Below are 20,487 nucleotides of genomic sequence, written 5' to 3'. Positions count from 1 at the left end.
TTTTATTAGGCACATATCAATTAACTTTGAGTCTTTATCTGTTTACTGCCATTATCATTTTCTTTTTCCGTTTTTGGTCTCTCTTGAACTGTGATTACTATTAAGAGAGATTTTTACCTAAAATGAGAATATCCATGTCAAAAATTTTCTGCCAGATATTTCCTGTGTCATAGTTCAGCTAAAAATATTTAAGTTTAATGATTCTGTTCTTTCCTGAAACTGCTAGATATTTTATCCCCTATTAAATAACACTGCTACTAATGAAGATAACAGCTAATGTTTGTTGACTGTAAATTTGTGCCAGACAATGAGACAACATTTATATTCATTATCTCACTTACTTCTCACCATAACCTGTGAGCCAAGTCTAACTGTTCTCCCCTTTTCACAAACTTGAGGCAGTACGTGAGGGATCTCCATAGGATTAGTGTCAAATAAAAGAGACTTTGTGTGATGAACCTACTTCTATGAGAAAAATATTCATTCAGGAAGTGGTGACTTTATGATTGTGCCTTATTTTATCTTGTTTCCCATCACCTAATGTTGGTTCCTAGTAAAGTCTGTATGAATGAGTGAATATGAAAGCATAATTTCCAATAATTACACAGTTCGCTTCAGGACACATCTGTTTTATTTTAAGACACGTTATATATAGAGTCAAATGGCATCGCTCTGCTAATGAGTGGGAAAAAAAAATCATTCTACCCTGGTCATGGCCAAGTCAGCCTTCCTGCAGATGCTATCTTCCGGCATGACTAGACATGCGTGTTGCATCCTCGAATATGACTTTTTCAAAAGGTCTCTGAATCGGAATGCTTGTACTTGACTCTCATAGCTCTTAAATTGATAATAGCTCTTTTTCTAATAACTCTTTTCACAACCAATGGGAAAAAGAAAACTAGAAGAATCTTTTACTGTCACAAGAGTGACATGAGGAGTGAAACAAAGTGGTTCCAAAAGCTACAGACTCTGTTTTAATAAAAAGGTATACTTTTCTGTGTTTTATTTCTTAAATTGTGAGAAAATATACATAACGTAAAATTTACCATTTTAACTTTAAGTATACAGTCCAATGACATGGATACATTCACATTGTAATCTAACCGTCACCACCATCCAGCCCCAGAACTTTTTCATCATTCCAAGCTGAGGCTCTGTACTCCTTAAACAATAACTCCTTATTCCTCCAAGAAGGAACTGTTGTAAAGAAACCTTATTTTGAAGATCATTAAACAGAGAAAAAAATTACATTCTAATAAAGTGTCAATTCTATTTTTTTTAAGATTTTATTTTGAAATAATCTTTACGCACAATATGGGACTTGAATCCACAACCCCTAGGTCAAGGGTCACGTGCTGCATGCACCGAGTGAGTCAGCCAGGCACGCCTGAAGTGTCAATTTTTTTCTTTTTTAAAGTTTTTTCTTTTTGAGAGAGACAGAGAGAGTGCACATGTCCAGGAGAGGGGCAGAGAGAGAGGGAGAGAGGGAATCCCAAGCAGCTCTGGCACTCAGTGTAGAGCCTGACGTGGGGGTCGAACCCCTTAACTGTGAGATCATGACCTGAACCGAAACTAAGAGTCCGTGGCTTAACTGACTGAGCCATCCAGGCTCCCCTATGGTGTCAATTCTAAAGCCCAACCCATTTGTATATGTTCTGTGAAGAACTACCTGGAAATAAGGTTTTTTTTTTTTCCTTTTTATACTATATTGCATAGATTAATTTACTATATTTCCTTGCTCAAAAATGTTCACTGTAATTTTATACATTATAGTCCATATTTGATCGAAGAGGGTTAGAACCAAAATCAATAATGGTTGTTTGGGTACATGTAGGAAAACCGGATCTACTTCTATAAAGATGAAAAGTAAAGGAGATCAAAGTAATGGTACGTCATTTGTATTGAGGAGGATACAATACAAATACAGTGGCCTGAAAGAAGCGCTGCTCTTGATAATGGAAACGCATTTGTGGAGAACCGAGTTTCTTTGACGATAAATGCGGTCAACGAATCTGGTGCAATCCTGATTCTGTGATAAATCTCTTAAAAGTGCAGAGCAGAGGCATACCTGGAAATCAAGTGTTTGATCCAATTAAGAAATGATTTTATATTATTTAAGATTTTATATATTTTAATACTACTTTTTCCCTTATAATTCTTTAAATGAATACTCCTCCTTAGAAATATGGCCACATAACTCCATTAACTGATCCAGGGAATTCTATGAACAAACTTGGCGATATACTGATTTTGCAAGTACCAAATATATAGAGTCAGTGATCTTTTTTTTAAATGCTTATTTCCACTTGACTAACATGGAAATAAAAAGGAATGAATCAATTTATTTTGATTTATGAAATGTCATGACCTATTTGGATAAACATTATTGAGATCATTGCCTGAAATTCCTAAAAACCTCTTACAGCCTAGGCACCTTTATTCACTCTTGAGTTCCCTACCAAGCTCTTTTGCATTTCATTTAGGTAGTAAAAGCAGTCAAGCTGCAGCATTCAGTAACTCTTATTTCACCCTCCATAAACTCCACTTTCTGCCTTCAAGGGTACAATAGCATTAGCAGTTGGCTTTTTTTTTTTTTTTTTTTAGACCTAAAATGTCTTAGGTTTCAGGACTAAGCAAGTTGTCCATAAATGTATTTTCTAGGCCATTTGTTACGTCCGCAGTAATAAATGTCCACGTTTGGCAATGCTCAGTAATAAAATGTTTGCATAAGCTTACCAGACATTTAAGTCAGTGGAAGGACTTTCTCACATGTTATATGCAACGTTCTTACTGTATATGGTCTAATATTAACAATGCCCCAGGTTTTAATGGGTTTCATTTGCAGTAGGCCTGCCCTAACAGCAAAAACAACAAATACAAAAACAAAACCAAAAACCCTTGCAAGAGAAATAAATGTGTTTTGATTTATGAAGATTCATATGGCCATTTTTATTAGCCTCCTAGTCTTGTAGTCAGGTGTATTTTGTGACAGAAACAAGCATTCACAATAACCTATCATCTGGAACACTGGTTTTAGCTTTTCTCCTTTTGGACACCTAAATATTCCTCTTAATATCTAGCACTGACAATATTTGGGTATCAAATATGCCTTGGGCCTGGCCCCTGAAGATAACCCATTACACAATTTGCAAGGCATATTTGCTATAAAGTTGAGCTAGATTTGAGTGTTTTGCCAAATTTATGTTAGAAAGCAAACATTTTCTGATGTTTGACTTCTTAAAAATTCTGTCTGTGTGACAGAATAAAAGCCCAAGTTTGAAATCCTGCAAGAAGTATATCGAATTTGTCATTTAATTACTCTTTTTATAAATGGTAACTTTCTTACTTGAGTTTTCTTCAACATACTGCTTTTTGATTATTTTTGTTGTCCTGGGAAACTAGAAATCTTGATTTTTAATCACTTAAACTATTTCAGGGTGAGATGAGTATCTATATCCACATTCATATCTATATAAATAATACAAAAATAAGTGGTCAACTTGAACTGATTATTTTTAGGGCAAATCCAGAAATTTGAACATTTATTTTAGATGCACAGAAATTAATATATCATTTTCCTTCCCTTGATGTTTCTTGGGAGGAAGAACTTAATGAATATGTTAATTTTTAACTACAGAGAACTTTAAAGTTCTACATAAACAGGTAAGGAAATATGTAGTCTCTACTTTTAGCCTCTGTTGAGGAAAATGTAAGGATTCAATTTTTTTTTAATGTTTATTTTTGAGAGAGAGAGAGAGCGAGAGCGTGCACGAGCAGTGGAGGGGCAGAGAGAGAGGGAAACACAGAATCCAAAGCAGGCTCCAGGTTCTGAGCTGTCAGCACAGATCCTGACACGGAGCTCGAGCTCAGGAACCATGAGATCATGACCTGAGCCGAGTGTCAGGCACTTAACCAACTGAGCCACCCAAGCACCACATAAATTTAAGGATTCAAATTAAAGCTCTTTAACCCTAGGAAACCCCTACATCCTGAAATCTATCAAACTACATGGTCTAGGATCTAGGACAGTTTTCAGGAAACAGTGTACTTAGGAATACATCATTTGAAAAGATGTAAACATTCCGATATTAAATCTTAATAAAAAATGATAATCTACAAAAAGAAAAATTACATGAATTAAAAAGTCATTTTAAGCTAATTTCTATAACTAGGATGACAAGGATAATGACCACTAATAACAACAATGGAAATAGTACTTACTGAATTGAGATCACATATGAAGTATGCATATTCTAATTTAATTCAGTATTTGAGTCCCCGATGTAAAATTACTGATTGGAATTGGTGTTGCTCTGCCTCATTGTTCTTTAATCAGTTGGAGTCCAGTCAGGAAAATAAAAACTACTGTAGATATTTCTAATCCAGGCAATTTTCACATAGGAGTTGGTTACAACTGAGTTGGAAAGGCCTGGAGGAGCTAAATTAAAAAGAGAGTTGTTATCAAAGATCATGAAACTTTTACAGCTTGGATGGAAACTCAGCCCACATGGACCGTTAAACTGCTGGAGGTCCCAGTTTTCAGCACAGCTGCTATTAGAAGAACATCACCAGTGATCTGAAAATGGGGGTCCACTCTCCTGCTGAGAGCCCAGACCCCTGGGGTCACCATCGAGTCCCTCAATGCTTCTGTTACTAACACGGGAATCACTAGGAACAAAAGGATAAATGATGCTTCCTTTCTTTACTCCTTCCTTTTTCTCATAAACCTCCATTGGCAGGATGTGTGAGAGAGTCAGCTCACTCATGAGCGTGCAGGGAAAGAGTTTAGTTATCGTTGCTTTTTGTTTTGTTTGCTTGTTTGCTTGTTCATTTGGTTTTATTTTTTGATAGGCTTACATCCCTGATGCCACAGACAGCAGTATGTAGAAGGAAAATGCAAAGCTGAGAGAGGATAGATAGAACTCAGCACTCATGTAACCATGCCTAGTGAAAGAAGGAAATCCTGTCATTTGCTAATGAATCTGGAGGATATTATGCTAATTGGAATAAGTCAGAGACAGACAAATACTGTATGATTCCACTTAAATGTGGTGGTTTTAAGAGGTTGGGGGATGGCGAAAATGGGGAGAATTTGGTCAAAGGGTATATAGACTTTCAGTTATAAGATGTATAAGTTCTGGAGACCTAATGTACAGCAAGGGGACTGTATGTAATAATGTATACTTGAAATTTGCTGAGAGTAGATACCAAGTGTTCTCACCACTATATGTTCTCACAATATATAAAATGAGGTGTCAGATATATTAATTAGCTCCACCCTTCCATAATGTATACATATATCAAAGTACGTTGTATACCATATATATGTGTATATATATATATATATATACACACACACACACACACATACATACAATTTTTATTTTTTAGTAATAAATAAAACTGGGGCAAAAATTTAGCAGAAGACAAAGAATCTTACACTTATCTTTGAATAGATAAAGGAAACCCAAAATTCTGAGTCACTTTTCCTGGACCACTTCGAACAAAATGCAAAAGGAAGTCATATTTACCTGAGTAATTTCTGGTGGACAGCAATTTAGCCTGTTGCCATTTTACCTCTGTTCATGAAATACTACACGTGAAAAAGAGTGTGCCGCCCTTGAGGAGAGGCCAGTTAAGATGTTTCGTGCATTTGTTCATCTCACTTATCTACTTTTCTTGATTAATCTCATTCACTTCCATGACTTAAACTAGCACCTATATATACTTATTATTGGTCTCGATTAATTCCTTAATGATTCACAGAACTTTTTCCAGTGATATCTTCCTTAAAAATCACATCTAAGTATTCATCTGCTTAAAGAAGCTTTAACGAAGATAGGCCAATATTCCATATGATGTCGTGATTTTTTACAATTCTGAGTTAGTCCATTCAGGCTGTTAGAACAAAAATATCATAAACTGGTTGGCTGATCAAGAACAAGCATTTATTTCTCAGTGTTCCCAAGGCTGCGAAGTCCAAGGCTGGGATGTCCAAAGTGCTGCCGGATTCAGTGTGTGGTGAGGACCTAGCTTTAGGGAACTCTACAGGGTCTTTTATGAGTCCACTAATCCCATTTATGAAGCCTCCAACCTCACGACCTATGCATTTCCCAGAGACCTCACTTCCTAATGCTGTCAAATTGAACATTAGGATTGCACATATAATTTTGAGTGGCACAAACATTCACTTCATAGCTTATCTGATTTTTTTTGGTAGTGATATTATTAGCCTTATCTTTAAAAAAAACATATCTACTATAGATATTTTTCTTTGTGGTTGCCATGAGATTTCATATAAATTCTCTGTCTTTGGACAATTGAATTTTTACTTAGATATGATTTATCAAGAGCTTTTAAGTTCGCTATTATTAATAGAATTACTAATTATAAATAGAATTACTAATAGAATTACTATTAGTGTATAGTTTGTTTGGATTTTCTCTGTAGACAATCATAGCCTCCAAAAATATGTTTTTTATTTCCTATGCTTATTTTTCTATTTTTTTTTCTTTTTTTTTGCTTGTCTTATTTCCCTGGGAAAGATATCCAATATAATGCTAGATAGAAATAGCAATAGGGTGTATAAGTGTTTCCTCCCACCAAGGGAAAATGATTTAATTAATCCTTAATTATGAATCATTGAAGTATTTTTTTGTTTGTTTTTCCTTTTCAGATACCTATTTATTATATTAAAGAAGTTCCCTACAATGAATGCTAACAGCAGCACTTCTGTTGAGGTAAGAATACATTATTTTTTTCCCTTTTTTCCTGTTAATGTTCTAAATTATATCAATTGGCTTTCAAATGTCAAAGCATTTTTCTATTCCTGCCATACACTCCAATTTCTCATGATGGATTTTGAGTTTCTACATCACTAGATTTGATCTGCTAATATTTTGGTCAAGATTTTACATCTATATTTATCATGGAGGAATCTGCCCTTTGTTGTTGTTGCAATGTCCTTGTCAGGATTTGATATTGAGATTTTGGATTTGATTTGAATTAAGGATTTGATGTTTGATTTATTAAGGTTAAAACTTACATAAAATGGGTTGGAAAATGTCCCTTTTTCTGTCCTCTTCAAATATTTGAATAATATGGATTACTTTCTTTATGAATATGATTTATTGTCACATTGGCTTCTATACAACACCCAGGGCTCATCCCAACAAGTGCCCTCCTCGGTGCCCATCCCCCATTTTCCCTCTTCCCCAATATTGGATTACTTTTCAAAATTGGTAAAATGGCTGATGAAGTTGCTGGAGCTTGAACTGTTCATTCTAAGAAAGTTTTTAATAACCAATTTTATTTTATTAACATATTAAATTATCTTAAAATCTACTTATTCTTTTGTAAAGTTATAAGTTATGTTTTTCAAAGTATTTAGTCATCTTATTTTCACTTTCAAACTCGTTGATTCAAAGTTGATCATGATATTTCCTTAGTATCTGTAGTATGCCTGATTTTTGTGAGGTGGGGTTCTTTCTATATTAAGAGTCTCATGCTTTTCCAACTGAGCTGAGTGCCCATGGTTTCTATTTTATATTCGAACAGTATTAGTTGGGTTTATCAAATTAATTAATATTTACAAAAACTATTCCTCACTTTTCTATTTTATGATGTAAATTTTATTGATTTCTACTATTATTTCGCTTTATTGCTTAAATCTGCTCACCTATTCCTTTTGAGATTCTTGAAATGGAATTTTAGATCATTGATTTTAGAACTTTTTGACATTAAGGCTCTTGATTTCTAAGCAACTGTTTACCTACATGTATAGGCTTTAATGTATTTTTATTAAGATTCAGGTTAAAATGTTTTCTAACTTTTGTGACTCCTTTTTTATTTTGTTCTATTGGTCATTTAGAAATAACTTGATTTTTTTCTAATGCTTCAAGATCCCTCACCCTTTTTTTAATTGCCCGTTCTCTTTTCCCACCAGGGTCAGAGAGCATACACTGAACAATAGCGTTCCTTTTTAATCTATGGTTTGCTTTCTAAACCGACATACGGCCAGTTATGGACAAAGTTACATATGTTCTTGAAAAGTGCATGACCTATGTTTTTTAAATGATTTTTTAAATATATTTTTTTATTTTTTTAAGTTTATTCTGAGAGAGAGAAAGTGGGGGAAGGGCAGAGACAGGAGAGAGAGACAGAGACAGAGACAGAGACAGAGACAGAATTCCAGGTAGGCTCCTTGCTGTCAGCTCAGAGCCCGGTGGGGCTTGAACTCACCAATGGTGAAATTATGACCTGAGCTGAAATCAAGAGTCGGACACTTAACTGACTGAGTCACCCAGCGCCCCTAAATGATTCTGATAATCATAGGGATCATATTTAGTATTACATTGTCTATATTATTATCAGTTTTATATTTTTTATTGTCTCACATATTTTATATGTCTTTATGTTTCTTGCTGTCTCTTTACTAATCACTTTCTTTTTCTATTTTCCACAATACTAATTCCATAGATATAAATACATTTACCATTCTGTTAGAGATTGTAAAATATATTATTGAATTAGCCTACTCCTCTGGAGTGTATTTTTATTATTTATACTCATATTAAATTACTCTCTGCTTATAGTAGCTTAGCATAGAAATGTTCTCATTTTATATGTTATCTCACAAATTTTGTGACCCGAATCTTGCAAATTTGTTCGCAGTGACGGCTATCAAATTTAATTTCTTGTTTTTTTTTTTTTTTAATTTTCTTTACATAATAATTTCTTAAATTGTGTAAAGTTAGTTGCAAATACAGACACCTGTGCTGACTACCAGAATCTAAAAGAGCAGTGACAGGGAGGGCGGGCCATAGGGACTGAGGAGTTTCAGAGAGGTTACTCTGATGGTTACTTCTTGATTACATGTTTGAATATAGTTACTTTGGAAGTATCTCTCTGCTCTCACTGCACATTCACAGGCTTGCCTCTGGATGGATCCATATGGCTCCTCAGTCTATTCCTGATATAATGACAGGAGGCTGGGACATGTAAGGTTATCCAGACTGTACAATAGGGCACGTGATGTTTCAGAATTTAGGAACAAGTTGGGAGGAAGGAGACAATGAGGACTTTGTATTTGACCCTGTTAAATTTTACATTCTATCTAAGATTATTTTCACCTTATTTTAAGGGTTTAGAATATCATGTTTTGGCTGTCTTCTTGTTTACATTATATATTTGAACATTATGAAACCTGCAAATTTGGTACAGGAGATTATATTTGCTAAGTAATGAAATATTACTTAATAGAAAGTAATTTATTTCCGTAGTCAACAAAATGTTCCATTTATACATAAATGAGGAGACAAATTTGAAAAGCATCCTGTAAATGAAAATGAATTTGCCTAATATTTTCAGTACCTCCTCTGTTATGCTCTTTCTCTGCGGGCACTTACTTTAATATCTTATATCTTGCTATTAGTGTCATCCAGTTAAGGGACTAGAAAAATTTATTTGATTTAATATAAATTGTTATATATGTAATATATACCTATGATTATTAAGTATTAAGAATGTCATGTTCATTAAAGACCTATTATTCACATTCTTCTTTGGAATAGTAAGATTGTATATGAGAAGTGACTGGCTTTAGAGGTGTCTTAAATACTTCATTTTTGTATAAATTAAAATATACCTTCAACAGTCTATAATCTATAAATTTCAAGGTCAGACATCTAACTGCTAATCTTTAAATTCACTCCATATATCTGACTATTTTATACTTACAATGAGACAGGCATTTCAGAGAAGATAAATAATAGCATGCCTATGAAAATATTTGCTGATGGAACATATTGTGTTAAACTAAATTATCATAAGTAATTATTCTTCAAAATAGTCCATTTCATTGTCATTGTTCCCAATTGTATATTCTACTCAGCTCTCATTTTCTTCAGCTTTAGAAGGTTTCATCAGGTGAATACATTTTAATGAAAACACTTGTTCACAAGTGTTTCTGACTGGCCTGTGGTTATTTGTGTATGCATCTGGGTAGAGAGCCACATTAGGTGCAAGCGGGTCTCGGTTTCAGGCACAGTGTAAGGTAGGCAGTTTGCCTTCAGTATTTTATCCACCTTGTTTTGTAGGTTCTTATGCCTTCTTCAGTGTTTCTATGTCAAAAAAACCCCAGTGCTTATTTATTTTTCTTCTCCCGGTTTCTCTCTCTGGAAGTTAACTGCAGGACCGGTCTATGGTTAGATGGGAGGGGACGGCATCCCGATGCTACCTGGCCGTGATTAGCTCTTGATTCTAAACTCGGTTTCCACAAGCAGATAACCTTGGGAAGATATCCAGCTCTCTAATGTCCGTCTGTAAAAGGGACATCAGAATAGGACCAAACACATCATTTTGTTTTGGGAACGGGATAATACTCATTAAGATTTTAACGTAACGATCCTTCGCTCCATGTTTACTGCTGGAGTGTTCCAGTGTGTGAACTGTTCTAACGATAGTCTCAGCAGCGTACCTGTTCAAACACAGAGTAAGTCCCTTGTTCTCTCAAATAACGGTGCAGAGTGGATGGTATAGCAGAAAGGTGGGCTTTCCTTCTTGCAGTCCTTCGGCCACCCAGCCTTCTTTCTTCATCATCCTCCTTTTCCTCCTCACCCCAACTTCTCCCTTTCTTCTTTTCCCCAGTGATGATGATGATGATGATGATCCTTCTTTATAGTATCATTGTAATTTACTCTCTAGAGTCTCTGTTCCTTTCAGAATTCTGTCTCACTAGAGCACTACTAATCTGATACTGTAGTTAGACTAACTGGGTCCTCTCGTGACGGTTATATGTCCTATCTTCCAGTGTTCACCTTTTATGTAAAGCTTAATAATCCTTATACAAATGGATACCAGATAAGCCTGGCATCACCTGGGAAGTGCCAGCTGGAGAGATGTGACATTCCCCCTGGTTTGATCCCTATCAGTCTGGCCTGTATTTTTTGGCTCTACTCTTTCAAGCTACATATGTGACTTCTCAGTCATTCTTATCGATTCTTCAGTGACTATACTAATAGAACATGGAGTTTTGAAGCAAATTTTAGTTCATTTGTTATGGAAGCTCTGAAACATTCAGTACTTTTGATTCTTAATGATTACTTCATTTACTAATTATTTCATTAAAAACAAACCCAAAGCAATCAGAAAACAAACCTCCACAGGTTTTTAACTGCAAATCTGTTAACCTAGTCACATGACTTCCCTCGTCCCTGGTATGATGGATGAATGCACTGCTGTCCTACCTAAGGCCTCGTCTACACTCGAATCCAGCCACTTTCTGAGGGACAGATATGCTCATGTGATTTTGAATCCCCTTTGTGTAAGTACATTTGTAATGTGTGGGGCTCTTCAAAGCATGGAGCTCAGGGCAGGGGCCCCCTTGCCCAAGAGTTCAGCCAGGTTCTGTCTGCATCAGATTGTTCTGAGTTAATTGAATCAGTCCAATCAACTTGGAAAGTTACTCTCATTTCTCCTGACCTCACAGTAAAATCAACCCTTTCTTTTACCCTTAACTTCTAGGGTACCATATCTCCTGTTTGTTTTGTTCTTTTCCTCTCCCTTCGTCTCTGATCCTTTCCACTGCTTGCTACACGCATCTTCTGGTCTGTTCTTTCACTTTAACCTGCATCAAGTATTTTCTTATACCTTTTCTGAAAGGCCAGCATAATATTTGATGGCACAAAAAGGGATGCTCACACACTTACTTACCATTCACTTTGCAAGTGACCATCAAATCAATGGCTAGGCCACTGGTGCTCAAAAAGGAATTGTCTGAACAATTTTTAAAATGTACTGGTATCTGGGCACTTCTCTCAGAGATTAAACTTGCTCACCGGTGCTGCCCAGATGCTGATAGATTGTAAAGATCATTTGATGATTCCAATTTAAAATGAGGGTTACGAATCAGTGCATTAGATTTCAGACACATACTCATGACTAGTTTTATATATGATTAGGTCGAGTGGGCTGGGATGTCCTAGAAAGTCAGCTCCCTAAACAGAAAAACAAACAACAAACACTAAAACAACAGCAATAGCAATAATAACAATAAAACCTTAACTGTCCTACTAAGTGGTCTACCCTTAATTTTCCATCATTAGTTGGAAGGAAACCAGCCTGAAGTTTCCTCATACAAGCAATCAGCAGACTGCATTCTATTTACAAACACTTGGAGAAGTCACTTGATTGGTCTGGTAGAGGTCAGATACATATCACTATTCAGTGACGTAGGAGTAGAAGGCCGAGTTCAAAAGTGAAAACATGGCTCTTGTGTGCAAATGTCTAAGGAAACATTTGTAATGAAAAGACTTATGGGAATATTCTAATGGAACAATTTTCCACTGGTCTATTTTAATGTAAAAAACAAAGAACATTGGGGCACCTGGGTAGCTCAGTCAGTTAAGCATCTGCGTATAGCTATCAGCTCGGGTCTTGATCTCATGGTTCGTGAGTTTGGGCCCCACACTGGGCTCCACGCTGGCACTGTGGAGACTGTTTGGGATTCTCTCTCTCCCTCTCTCTGCCCCTCCCCCCCCCCAGTAAACAAATAAGCTTAAGAATACAAATAATATTTATGTTTTGCTTTTTCAATTTTTTTTCACTTATTTAAGCATTACATATGGTTTTGCAGAATTTCTCAGAATGGCATCTGCTGTTTCCAAGTTTAAAACTGGGGATATCATTATATTTCCTTACATTAGGAGCCTATTCTCATTAATACTTTTACTTCACTGTAATGCATCATCACATAAAAATAAAGAGGTCATAAGAGTTAAAGTGAGTTTGTACTTTTAGGTATAAAATCTACTGGCAGTACTTAGCATGTCAAAGACATTCCATCCATGTTACTTCTCTTGATCAAAGTTATGTGATGACCAGTTTCTTCAGACTTATTAAATCCTAACACCCCTGCTATTCAGGGCTCCTTCGAGGATATTTTAAGATATTTGTTCACTTTCTTAATGCATATTTACACCAGGTAAAATTGAGGAGTAGCCAGGAAAATGCTAAATACAGTCTTATTTCAGAAGTACACACAAAAAAATTTGTCAGCAGTGTTTTCTCAGGCCATCAAGGAATCTGCAAGATAGAATAAAAAAATTATGAAAACGCATTCCAGAGCAGCTGTGTCATGGAAACCATGCCACTGGCTCCCTCATTAAATGACAACCAGAAAATTTACCAGTTAGAAAATTGTTTGCCTTTAAGAATGGGAGTTGTTGGTAGAAATGCATATCCTAAGTGTGGGTTGATGGTATTTTCTCTGATCCGGCAGGATTCAATCTGATAAGATAAGGTATGTAGGACATTTAATATGTCTGAGAGTGACTTCTCACATTTCTCAGGCAGAGAATGCATCTCTTTCTCTGTTCACTTACTGCAAATCTGACATGTAGACAGTCCATCCGAATCCCCGTTTGCACTATTAGATCGTAATTAAAAGCCTGGAGACTGCACTAGAATCAGATGACCAGATGCTTCAGTGAATTGCCCCTCCTGGTGTAGTCTCATTTCAGATCCCAACCTGGGTCCATAAATCAAAGTCTTTTAAAGAAATGTTTCAGAATATAATGTCCCTACCGTAATCCATAAAGATTTTTAATTAAAGCTTTTTAAATGAAGACACATAAGTCTAACTGGAGAGTCATTTGTTCTCTATATAGTTTATTCCTTTAGGCGATATCTGTATGGTATTTCAGAATGAAATTAAGCAGTAGACACTGATGTAGGTGGCAACATTTCACAAAGTTTCATTTTAAAGCGATTAGTTTTCTAATATTTAAAAGGATTTTTTAATAAAGCAGCACTGACAAAATCCTCTGAATTATGTCTCCATAACCCCGTTTTTAAAAACACGGTGACACATCACTGCTCACCAATCAGAAGGGGTAAAATAAAAACAGCAACAACACTACATACTGCGGAGAAACTGTCTCCTTTGTACATTGATAGTGGTGACATAAAATAGGACAGCCTCTTTGGAAGCAGTTTCGAAGCTCCTTACAAAAGACACATACATGTAACCATATGTCCAAGCAGTTGCACTCTTGGGCCTTCATCCCAGAAAAGCGAAAACTCATGTTCATGCAAAAACCTGTGAATGAATGCTTGGAGCAGCTTTATTCATAATAGTTCTGACCTAGAAAGCACCCATACTTCCGCTAACAGGCGAATGGGTAAACAGACCGGGACACAGCCATAGTATGGGGTTCTGCCCATCGATGCAGGGTTGACGTACTGTCCAACAGCTCTCAAGAAAATTATGCTCAATTCAAGAAAGAAAGAAAAAATGCCATCTCAAGAGGATACTCACTGCCTGACTCCACTTCTACGATATGCTGGAAATCACACAGCTCTATAAGTGGAGAACAGATGAGTGGTCGCCAAGGGTCAGGACGAGGGATGGACGAGGAGTAAGGGAGATTGGTGTGATGGCAAAAGGGTGATACAAGGGATTTCTGTGCCGATAGAGCCGTTCTGTACCTTGACTACGCTCATGACAAAGTTGCGTGGAACTAAATGCACAGACGTACACACACGTAAATGACTGCAATTACAGTGGGGAAATAGGAATAAAATCAGTGGCTTTTAAGCAGCATATCATCCTCGTTGTGATATCGTATAAGTTTTGCAGGATGTTGATAGTAGAGGACTTAGGCGAAGGGTAGACAAGATCTCTTGTATTATTAGTAACAATTGCATGCGAATCTGCTCTTATTTCAAGATTCAAGTTTGATTTCTAAAATAAGGCAAACCCGTGTTATGTTTTATCTGAAAAAGCCTTAACTGCCTTCCTAATTCACTTAGAATATAAGTGTAAATTCTTACAGTAGCCCAACAGAGCCTTATTTGATCAGAACCCTATTCGTAGGGCCCCATTCTGGCCAGTAAGTCACCCACTGATTTACTTAAGTCCAACCTCACTAGGCTCCCTGCTGCTGATCAAAACCGTTCAACCTTTGTGCGGGCTGTCGCCTCCGACTGAATCTCTTCCTCTGTGTATTTGTATCACTACTTCTCTTACCTAATTGAAGCCTTTGATCACATCTCCTTGTTGAGTGAGACACACATAAAACCGTCGCCTTTAAATCACAGCCTCCACAATCCTAGTGTACTGGGCATGCCCAGATTCCTCTCCCCCTCCTTTTGCTCCAGCCGTTGCTGTGGCAACCGGCTGGGTGCCGCTTTATCTGAGGGCACTGTGTGTCTGCGACATTCACTCTTGGTGGGTGCCTTCCGCTTCATCCTGAGAAACAGGTGCAACCCAACTCAACTGTGCAGATGCACTTGGGAGTGTGGGACACCACATCTCAGGGAACGTCCCTTTCCAGTGTGTGACGGAGCCGGTGCCCAAGCGTTCCCTCCACGGGCTCCTTGAGTGGACGATGCTGACATTTGCTCTACAGGACTCTTTGGAAGGCACTTGGCTTGGCATCTGGACTGAGTTTCCTTCCTTCCATGTTTGATCCTTCCCATTGCTGTCCCTTGCATCATATGCCAAAATAAGTTGCCTGCAAACATGTAATTTATCTGATTATTCTTCATTTACAAAGCTAGGAAATCTTGGCTCTCTCTAGCCTTAATCACATCTATTTTTTTCTTTTTCTTTTCTACAATTATTTTCATATTGTAAAATGATGCACAATTGACTGATTTATCCTTTTTAATTTCGGTTTTCTGCCTTTCCCTGTAGAATGTAGGGTTCATGAGAGTAGAGATCTTTTTTCTTTCTTTCTTTCTTTCTTTCTTTCTCTTTCTCTTTCTCTTTCTCTTTCTTTCTTTCTCTCTTTCTTTCTCTCTTTCTTTCTCTTTTTTTCTTTCTTCCTTCCTTTCTTTCTTTCTTTCTTTCTTTCTTTCTTTCTTTCTTTCTTTCTTTCCCCCAATACATCCTAAGTACTTACAAAAGTGCCAATTGGTATACCAATTTTCAGATAAAAAATTATATATAAATTTTACAAATACTTATTCAATAGAGTAATTGGATGTGAACCTCTCATATCTAAAGAGAGAGGTTTCTGAGGAGCATCTTAGAGAATAATACATGGCTTGGGCACCTGGTGGCTCAGTCGGTTAAGCTTCCGATTCTTGATTTTGGCTCAGGCATGATCTCACAGTTCGTGGGATGGAACCCTGCTTCTGGCTCTAGCTGACAGCATGGAGCCTGCTTGGGATTCTCTCTCTCTGCCCCTCTACCTACCACCCCTCTCTCTGCCCCTCTTCCCACCTCTCCTCTCTCTCTGCCCCTCTCCCCGCCTTTCTCTCAAAATAAATAAATAAACTGTAAAAAAAAAGAAAAAAGAATCCTACATGGCTCTCTGCACAAGCAGAGCTCCATTGAAGGAAAAGACTGTGAAGGTCGATCACGGATACGTTTCACGGTCAGCACCACCTCTCAGGCACCATTGTAGATTATCCAGAGACAGCACATTTCTATGGATATCACTATTCTCCCAATAGGTGCTAGAAGTTGGGGCTTCAAAGGGAGTCAGTGAAGGATAGTTGTGGAAGATGGGGAGTTGGAAAAAGAGAGGAAGAATGGTTGTGACGGAGAGGTGAAATCCAATAAACCCACATGCAGCACCAGAACTTGGAGACAACATGAAAGTGAATAAGCCTCAGCTCTCACCCAGGGGAATCACAACTTCCTGAGGTGCTGGGGCAATTTCAGAAAGGACCCACTTACGTAATGGCCTCAGTCAACTTCAACAGCCCCAAACCTGGAAATAAGTAAAAAGCTCCCTACGCCACACAGAGATATCTAATCTAAGACTCAAGGAGCACAGAAAATGAATGTGATTGGCGAATTTTTCAACCTTAAGGAAAAGAAGTGTGCTCATAGACCGGTGACACGGGACTGTGCTGTAAAAAACTTGCTTGTGCAAGAAATTTAAGGAAGAGAAAGAACAAGGAAATGCAAAGCAAGAACCAGAAGGGCTAACAGCAGAGGTGCCTGTGGGAAGGACAACTAGACCATGAGAAGGAGCTGTGCACATATTGATTAGAAGCTAATAACTGATACCAGGAAACAGAATCAGAAGTGGTCAAGAGAGAAGAGAATGCCCAAAGAACAGTGGGACAGGAGTGCCTTTCTCCCAGAGAGGAAAATGGCAGCCGGGAGCAATGCTCAGCCTTTTACACCCTGCCCCCAGCATCCCTAGCTGACAGCTTCACTGAAGGAGAGCAGTAGCACCTGTGGGGGCCAGGGGGAATGTGGAGGCTGTGGTGATGGGCATGAAGGGCAAGCAAAGTAAACCCTCCAGGTCTCCATTGCCTAAAAGGGTTGCTTTCATTTCGGGGCTCAAAGGTTGAAGGCCTGCCAGTGTGATTATCTAAGAGTGTGGGACCTTTCCCTGCGTCCTGGGACCAATGAGGACACACTGCATGATTCCCTGACTTTCTGCTGGGACAGACAGAACCCAAACTTCCTTCACGGTCCTCTGTCGCCCACAGTTGGCCCTAATCTGTGTTTCCAAAACCATCTCCCACTCTTTTTCTAAACTCTCAACCTGTTGACTGATCGCTCCCAAAACACAGCCCATGCAGTCTTGTCCCTGTCATGTTCATGCAATTTCTTTTCCGACTAAAATATTTTCCCTGATGGCCTCTGTTTAAAAACTCATACCTTCCCCTGGAAGACCAGATCTAATACTTGAAAAGTCTGCCCTGGTAAATTGAGCTGCAGGTGAACTGATTACTGTCGAAGCCACTGGGCACTCTATTTGCCTCCTACCATGGGACACCTTGTGTGATTATTTGGGCATATGTCTTTTGTTTTATTATTATTATATTATTAGCCTTTGAAAGTACAAGATACAGAATTTACTTCTTCATACTTCTCTCCAACTCACACATCCTAGTGTTTAATTATCTAAAAACTAATGAGTGACTGGAAAAATTGAAATCCACATTTAACTTGAATGGATGATCTGGGAAGTTTTGATATATTAGTAAATTATTTGTGTAGAGGCCATAAGTCAAGTATCTTTATACAAATTCTTCAGATTTGTAGGTGATTATCTTGAAACTAATACTAGAGCATTATTCATGGACTAAATAAATAATTAATACGGTTTACATCACTATTTTCCAGAATGATAATCTTTAGTCTCTTTATTTTGTCTCTAAACACATAGACTTAGTTTCTTCAGTTTCTCAAATAAAGAGAGCATAATATTTTGGGTAATGAATGAGCTTTTTTTAACTTGTTGATAACCTTTAACTATTTCTGTATTTTATAGGACCCTTTGTTTATATATCATTAGAAGTTATAGTTGTCATTTTATCTCTTACCCAAATATATATGTGGTCTCATCTAAATTTGCATTGTTCTCCATATATGGTCCCTTTCTTTCTCATTTCAAACAGATTGGCATTCCTTCTAGCCCTATAGCTATTCCCAAGTTGCAGAAAAACATTTTTTTTTCATGTGCTCTGCTTCTTTACTTCCCATTTACATCTGGATTTTGCTGGCACACCCACAGCAACACTTTTAATAGATTCATCAATGATGTTCTAGTGTCAAAACTCCAGGACAGATTGTTCTTATCTGACTAACCCATTTTTTCCATGTTTCCTTCCCTCTCCTTTTCTTCTTTCTTTCTTTTCTTTCTTTCTTTCTTTCTTTCTTTCTTTCTTTCTTTCTCTCTCTCTCTCTCTCTCTCTCTTTCTTTCTTTCTTTCTTTCTTTTCCTTCTTTCCTCCCTTCCTCCCTCCCTCCCTCCTTCCTCCCTCCCTCCCTTCTTCCTTCCTTCCTCCCTCCCTCCCTCCCTCCCTCTCTCTCTTTCCTTCCTTCCTTCCTTCCTTCCTTCCTTCCTTCCTTCTTTCGTTCCTTCCATGTGAATTTAACTTAATTTTTGGTTTGACCTCTTGGTGCAAAACAATTTATATTACTTTTTGTTTCAAAATTGTTTCAAACCTATACAAAAGTTGCAAGAACAGTGCAAAGAATCAAAGAATGCCACATCTTTCTCACCAACTTCCCAACTGGTAATAGTTCATCACATTGTTCCTTTACTTTTTCTGCACACACATACACCATACTGCCCCATCAGCTCTAAGTCCTCTGACATGAATCCTCCCCAAACATGAGCACTCTCAATTATTGACATCACACAACCCACTCATGCAGAAAATAAACTGACAAAATGCTACAATTGAACCAACATTTCTCACTTAAATTTTGCTGACTTGGCAACGTTTCATTTTCTCTTACAGGACTTTATTCTGGAACACACGTTTTATTTGTCTTAACTATCAGTGGCCCTAAATCTAGAACAGTCCTTCCCTCCCTCTTATCTTTGACAGTTGTTTTAAAGTTTGTTTGTTTATTTATTGAGAGAGAGAGAGAGAGAGAGGGAGAGAGAGAATCCTAAGCAGGCTCTGCACTGACAACGCAGCTCAATCTTAGGACCATGAGATTATGACCTGAGCTGAAATCAAGAGTGAGAGACTTAACTGACTAAGCCACCCAGGTGCCCCGTCTTTGACAGTCTTTATGAGTGTGGATTTTTCATTCTGTAGGATGGTCCTCACATTTGCTCATCTGAAATGTTCTTTTGATCAGACTCTGGTCACTCATTCTTGGCAGGAATATATACTTAAATGATGATATGCTCTTCTGGGCACATCACACTAGTAGGTACACTACATTGACCTATCCTTTGCTGATTTTAAAATTATTTACCTGGGCAAGTTGGCGTCTGCCACATTTTCATCAATATAAATTCACCGTGTTCCTTCTTTCCCACTTTGGTCTGGAGGGGTATTCTGACAGTATGCCATTATACTTAGCATCAACTTGCCAACCGTCTTGGCTTCTATTAAACATGCCACTTGTATCATTACTGTTAGGGTGATAGCCAAAGTACGACTTGTGATGATCTCTTTCCATCATTACTTTTACTTTTATTTACAGGCATTCACTTCAAGAGGGAGCTTTCTCTTTATCCCATTAAGTTAGTTTTAAAATTTGTTATTTATATTATGGTTGTATACATGGACTTATATTTTATTCAGTGTGCTGTAATCCAAAGCTCTCATTCATTTGTTTTTTCATTTGTTTTTTTCATTATTCACTTTGATACTTGTATTCTTCTAGTTGGACCAGCATAGCTTCCCTCAAGCTAGTTCCAGGGCCTTTGGACACATACTCATCATTTTTTGTGCATTTTTTTTCCTATATGGCAAAAAAAAAAGTTTATGGATCATCTTGTACTTTCCTATTCCCTGCCTGGGAATCAACTATCTCCCCATTGAGCCATGATGGATTCAAGTGGAACAAAGTACTTAGAAATCAATATCCATGTGTCTGTTCTTCTCATTTAAAAGGACATTCCATAAACTATTCGCTTCTGGATGATGTAATATTGGTAGGACCAATGGATCACATGGTCATGGCATTACTGTGGGCTTCTGGGTCAAAGAAAATGTTATACATTATCCTATGTTGGTGATTTAGACTCTTTGAGCTCTTGGATGATGATGC

The 20,487-nt window shown here is 37.4% G+C and overlaps 1 long non-coding RNA gene across 1 annotated transcript; it reads right to left on the bottom strand.

The window, feature by feature from the left end:
* Nucleotides 1-1,916: 1,916 nt before the first annotated feature.
* On the bottom strand, nucleotides 1,917-15,341 carry LOC125914379 (uncharacterized). The gene is made up of 3 exons (XR_007455286.1): nucleotides 15,029-15,341; nucleotides 4,222-4,438; nucleotides 1,917-2,068 (listed from the first exon to the last, which is right to left on the bottom strand). It is a non-coding gene; the product is annotated as an uncharacterized LOC125914379 (long non-coding RNA).
* Nucleotides 15,342-20,487: the final 5,146 nt, after the last annotated feature.

The sequence above is a fragment of the Panthera uncia genome (assembly GCF_023721935.1).
Source record: "Panthera uncia isolate 11264 chromosome D3 unlocalized genomic scaffold, Puncia_PCG_1.0 HiC_scaffold_8, whole genome shotgun sequence".
Taxonomy (NCBI): Eukaryota; Metazoa; Chordata; class Mammalia; order Carnivora; family Felidae; genus Panthera; species Panthera uncia.
The sequence above is the reverse complement of the archived record's forward strand: the minus strand, read 5'-3'. Positions and strand labels throughout refer to the sequence as shown.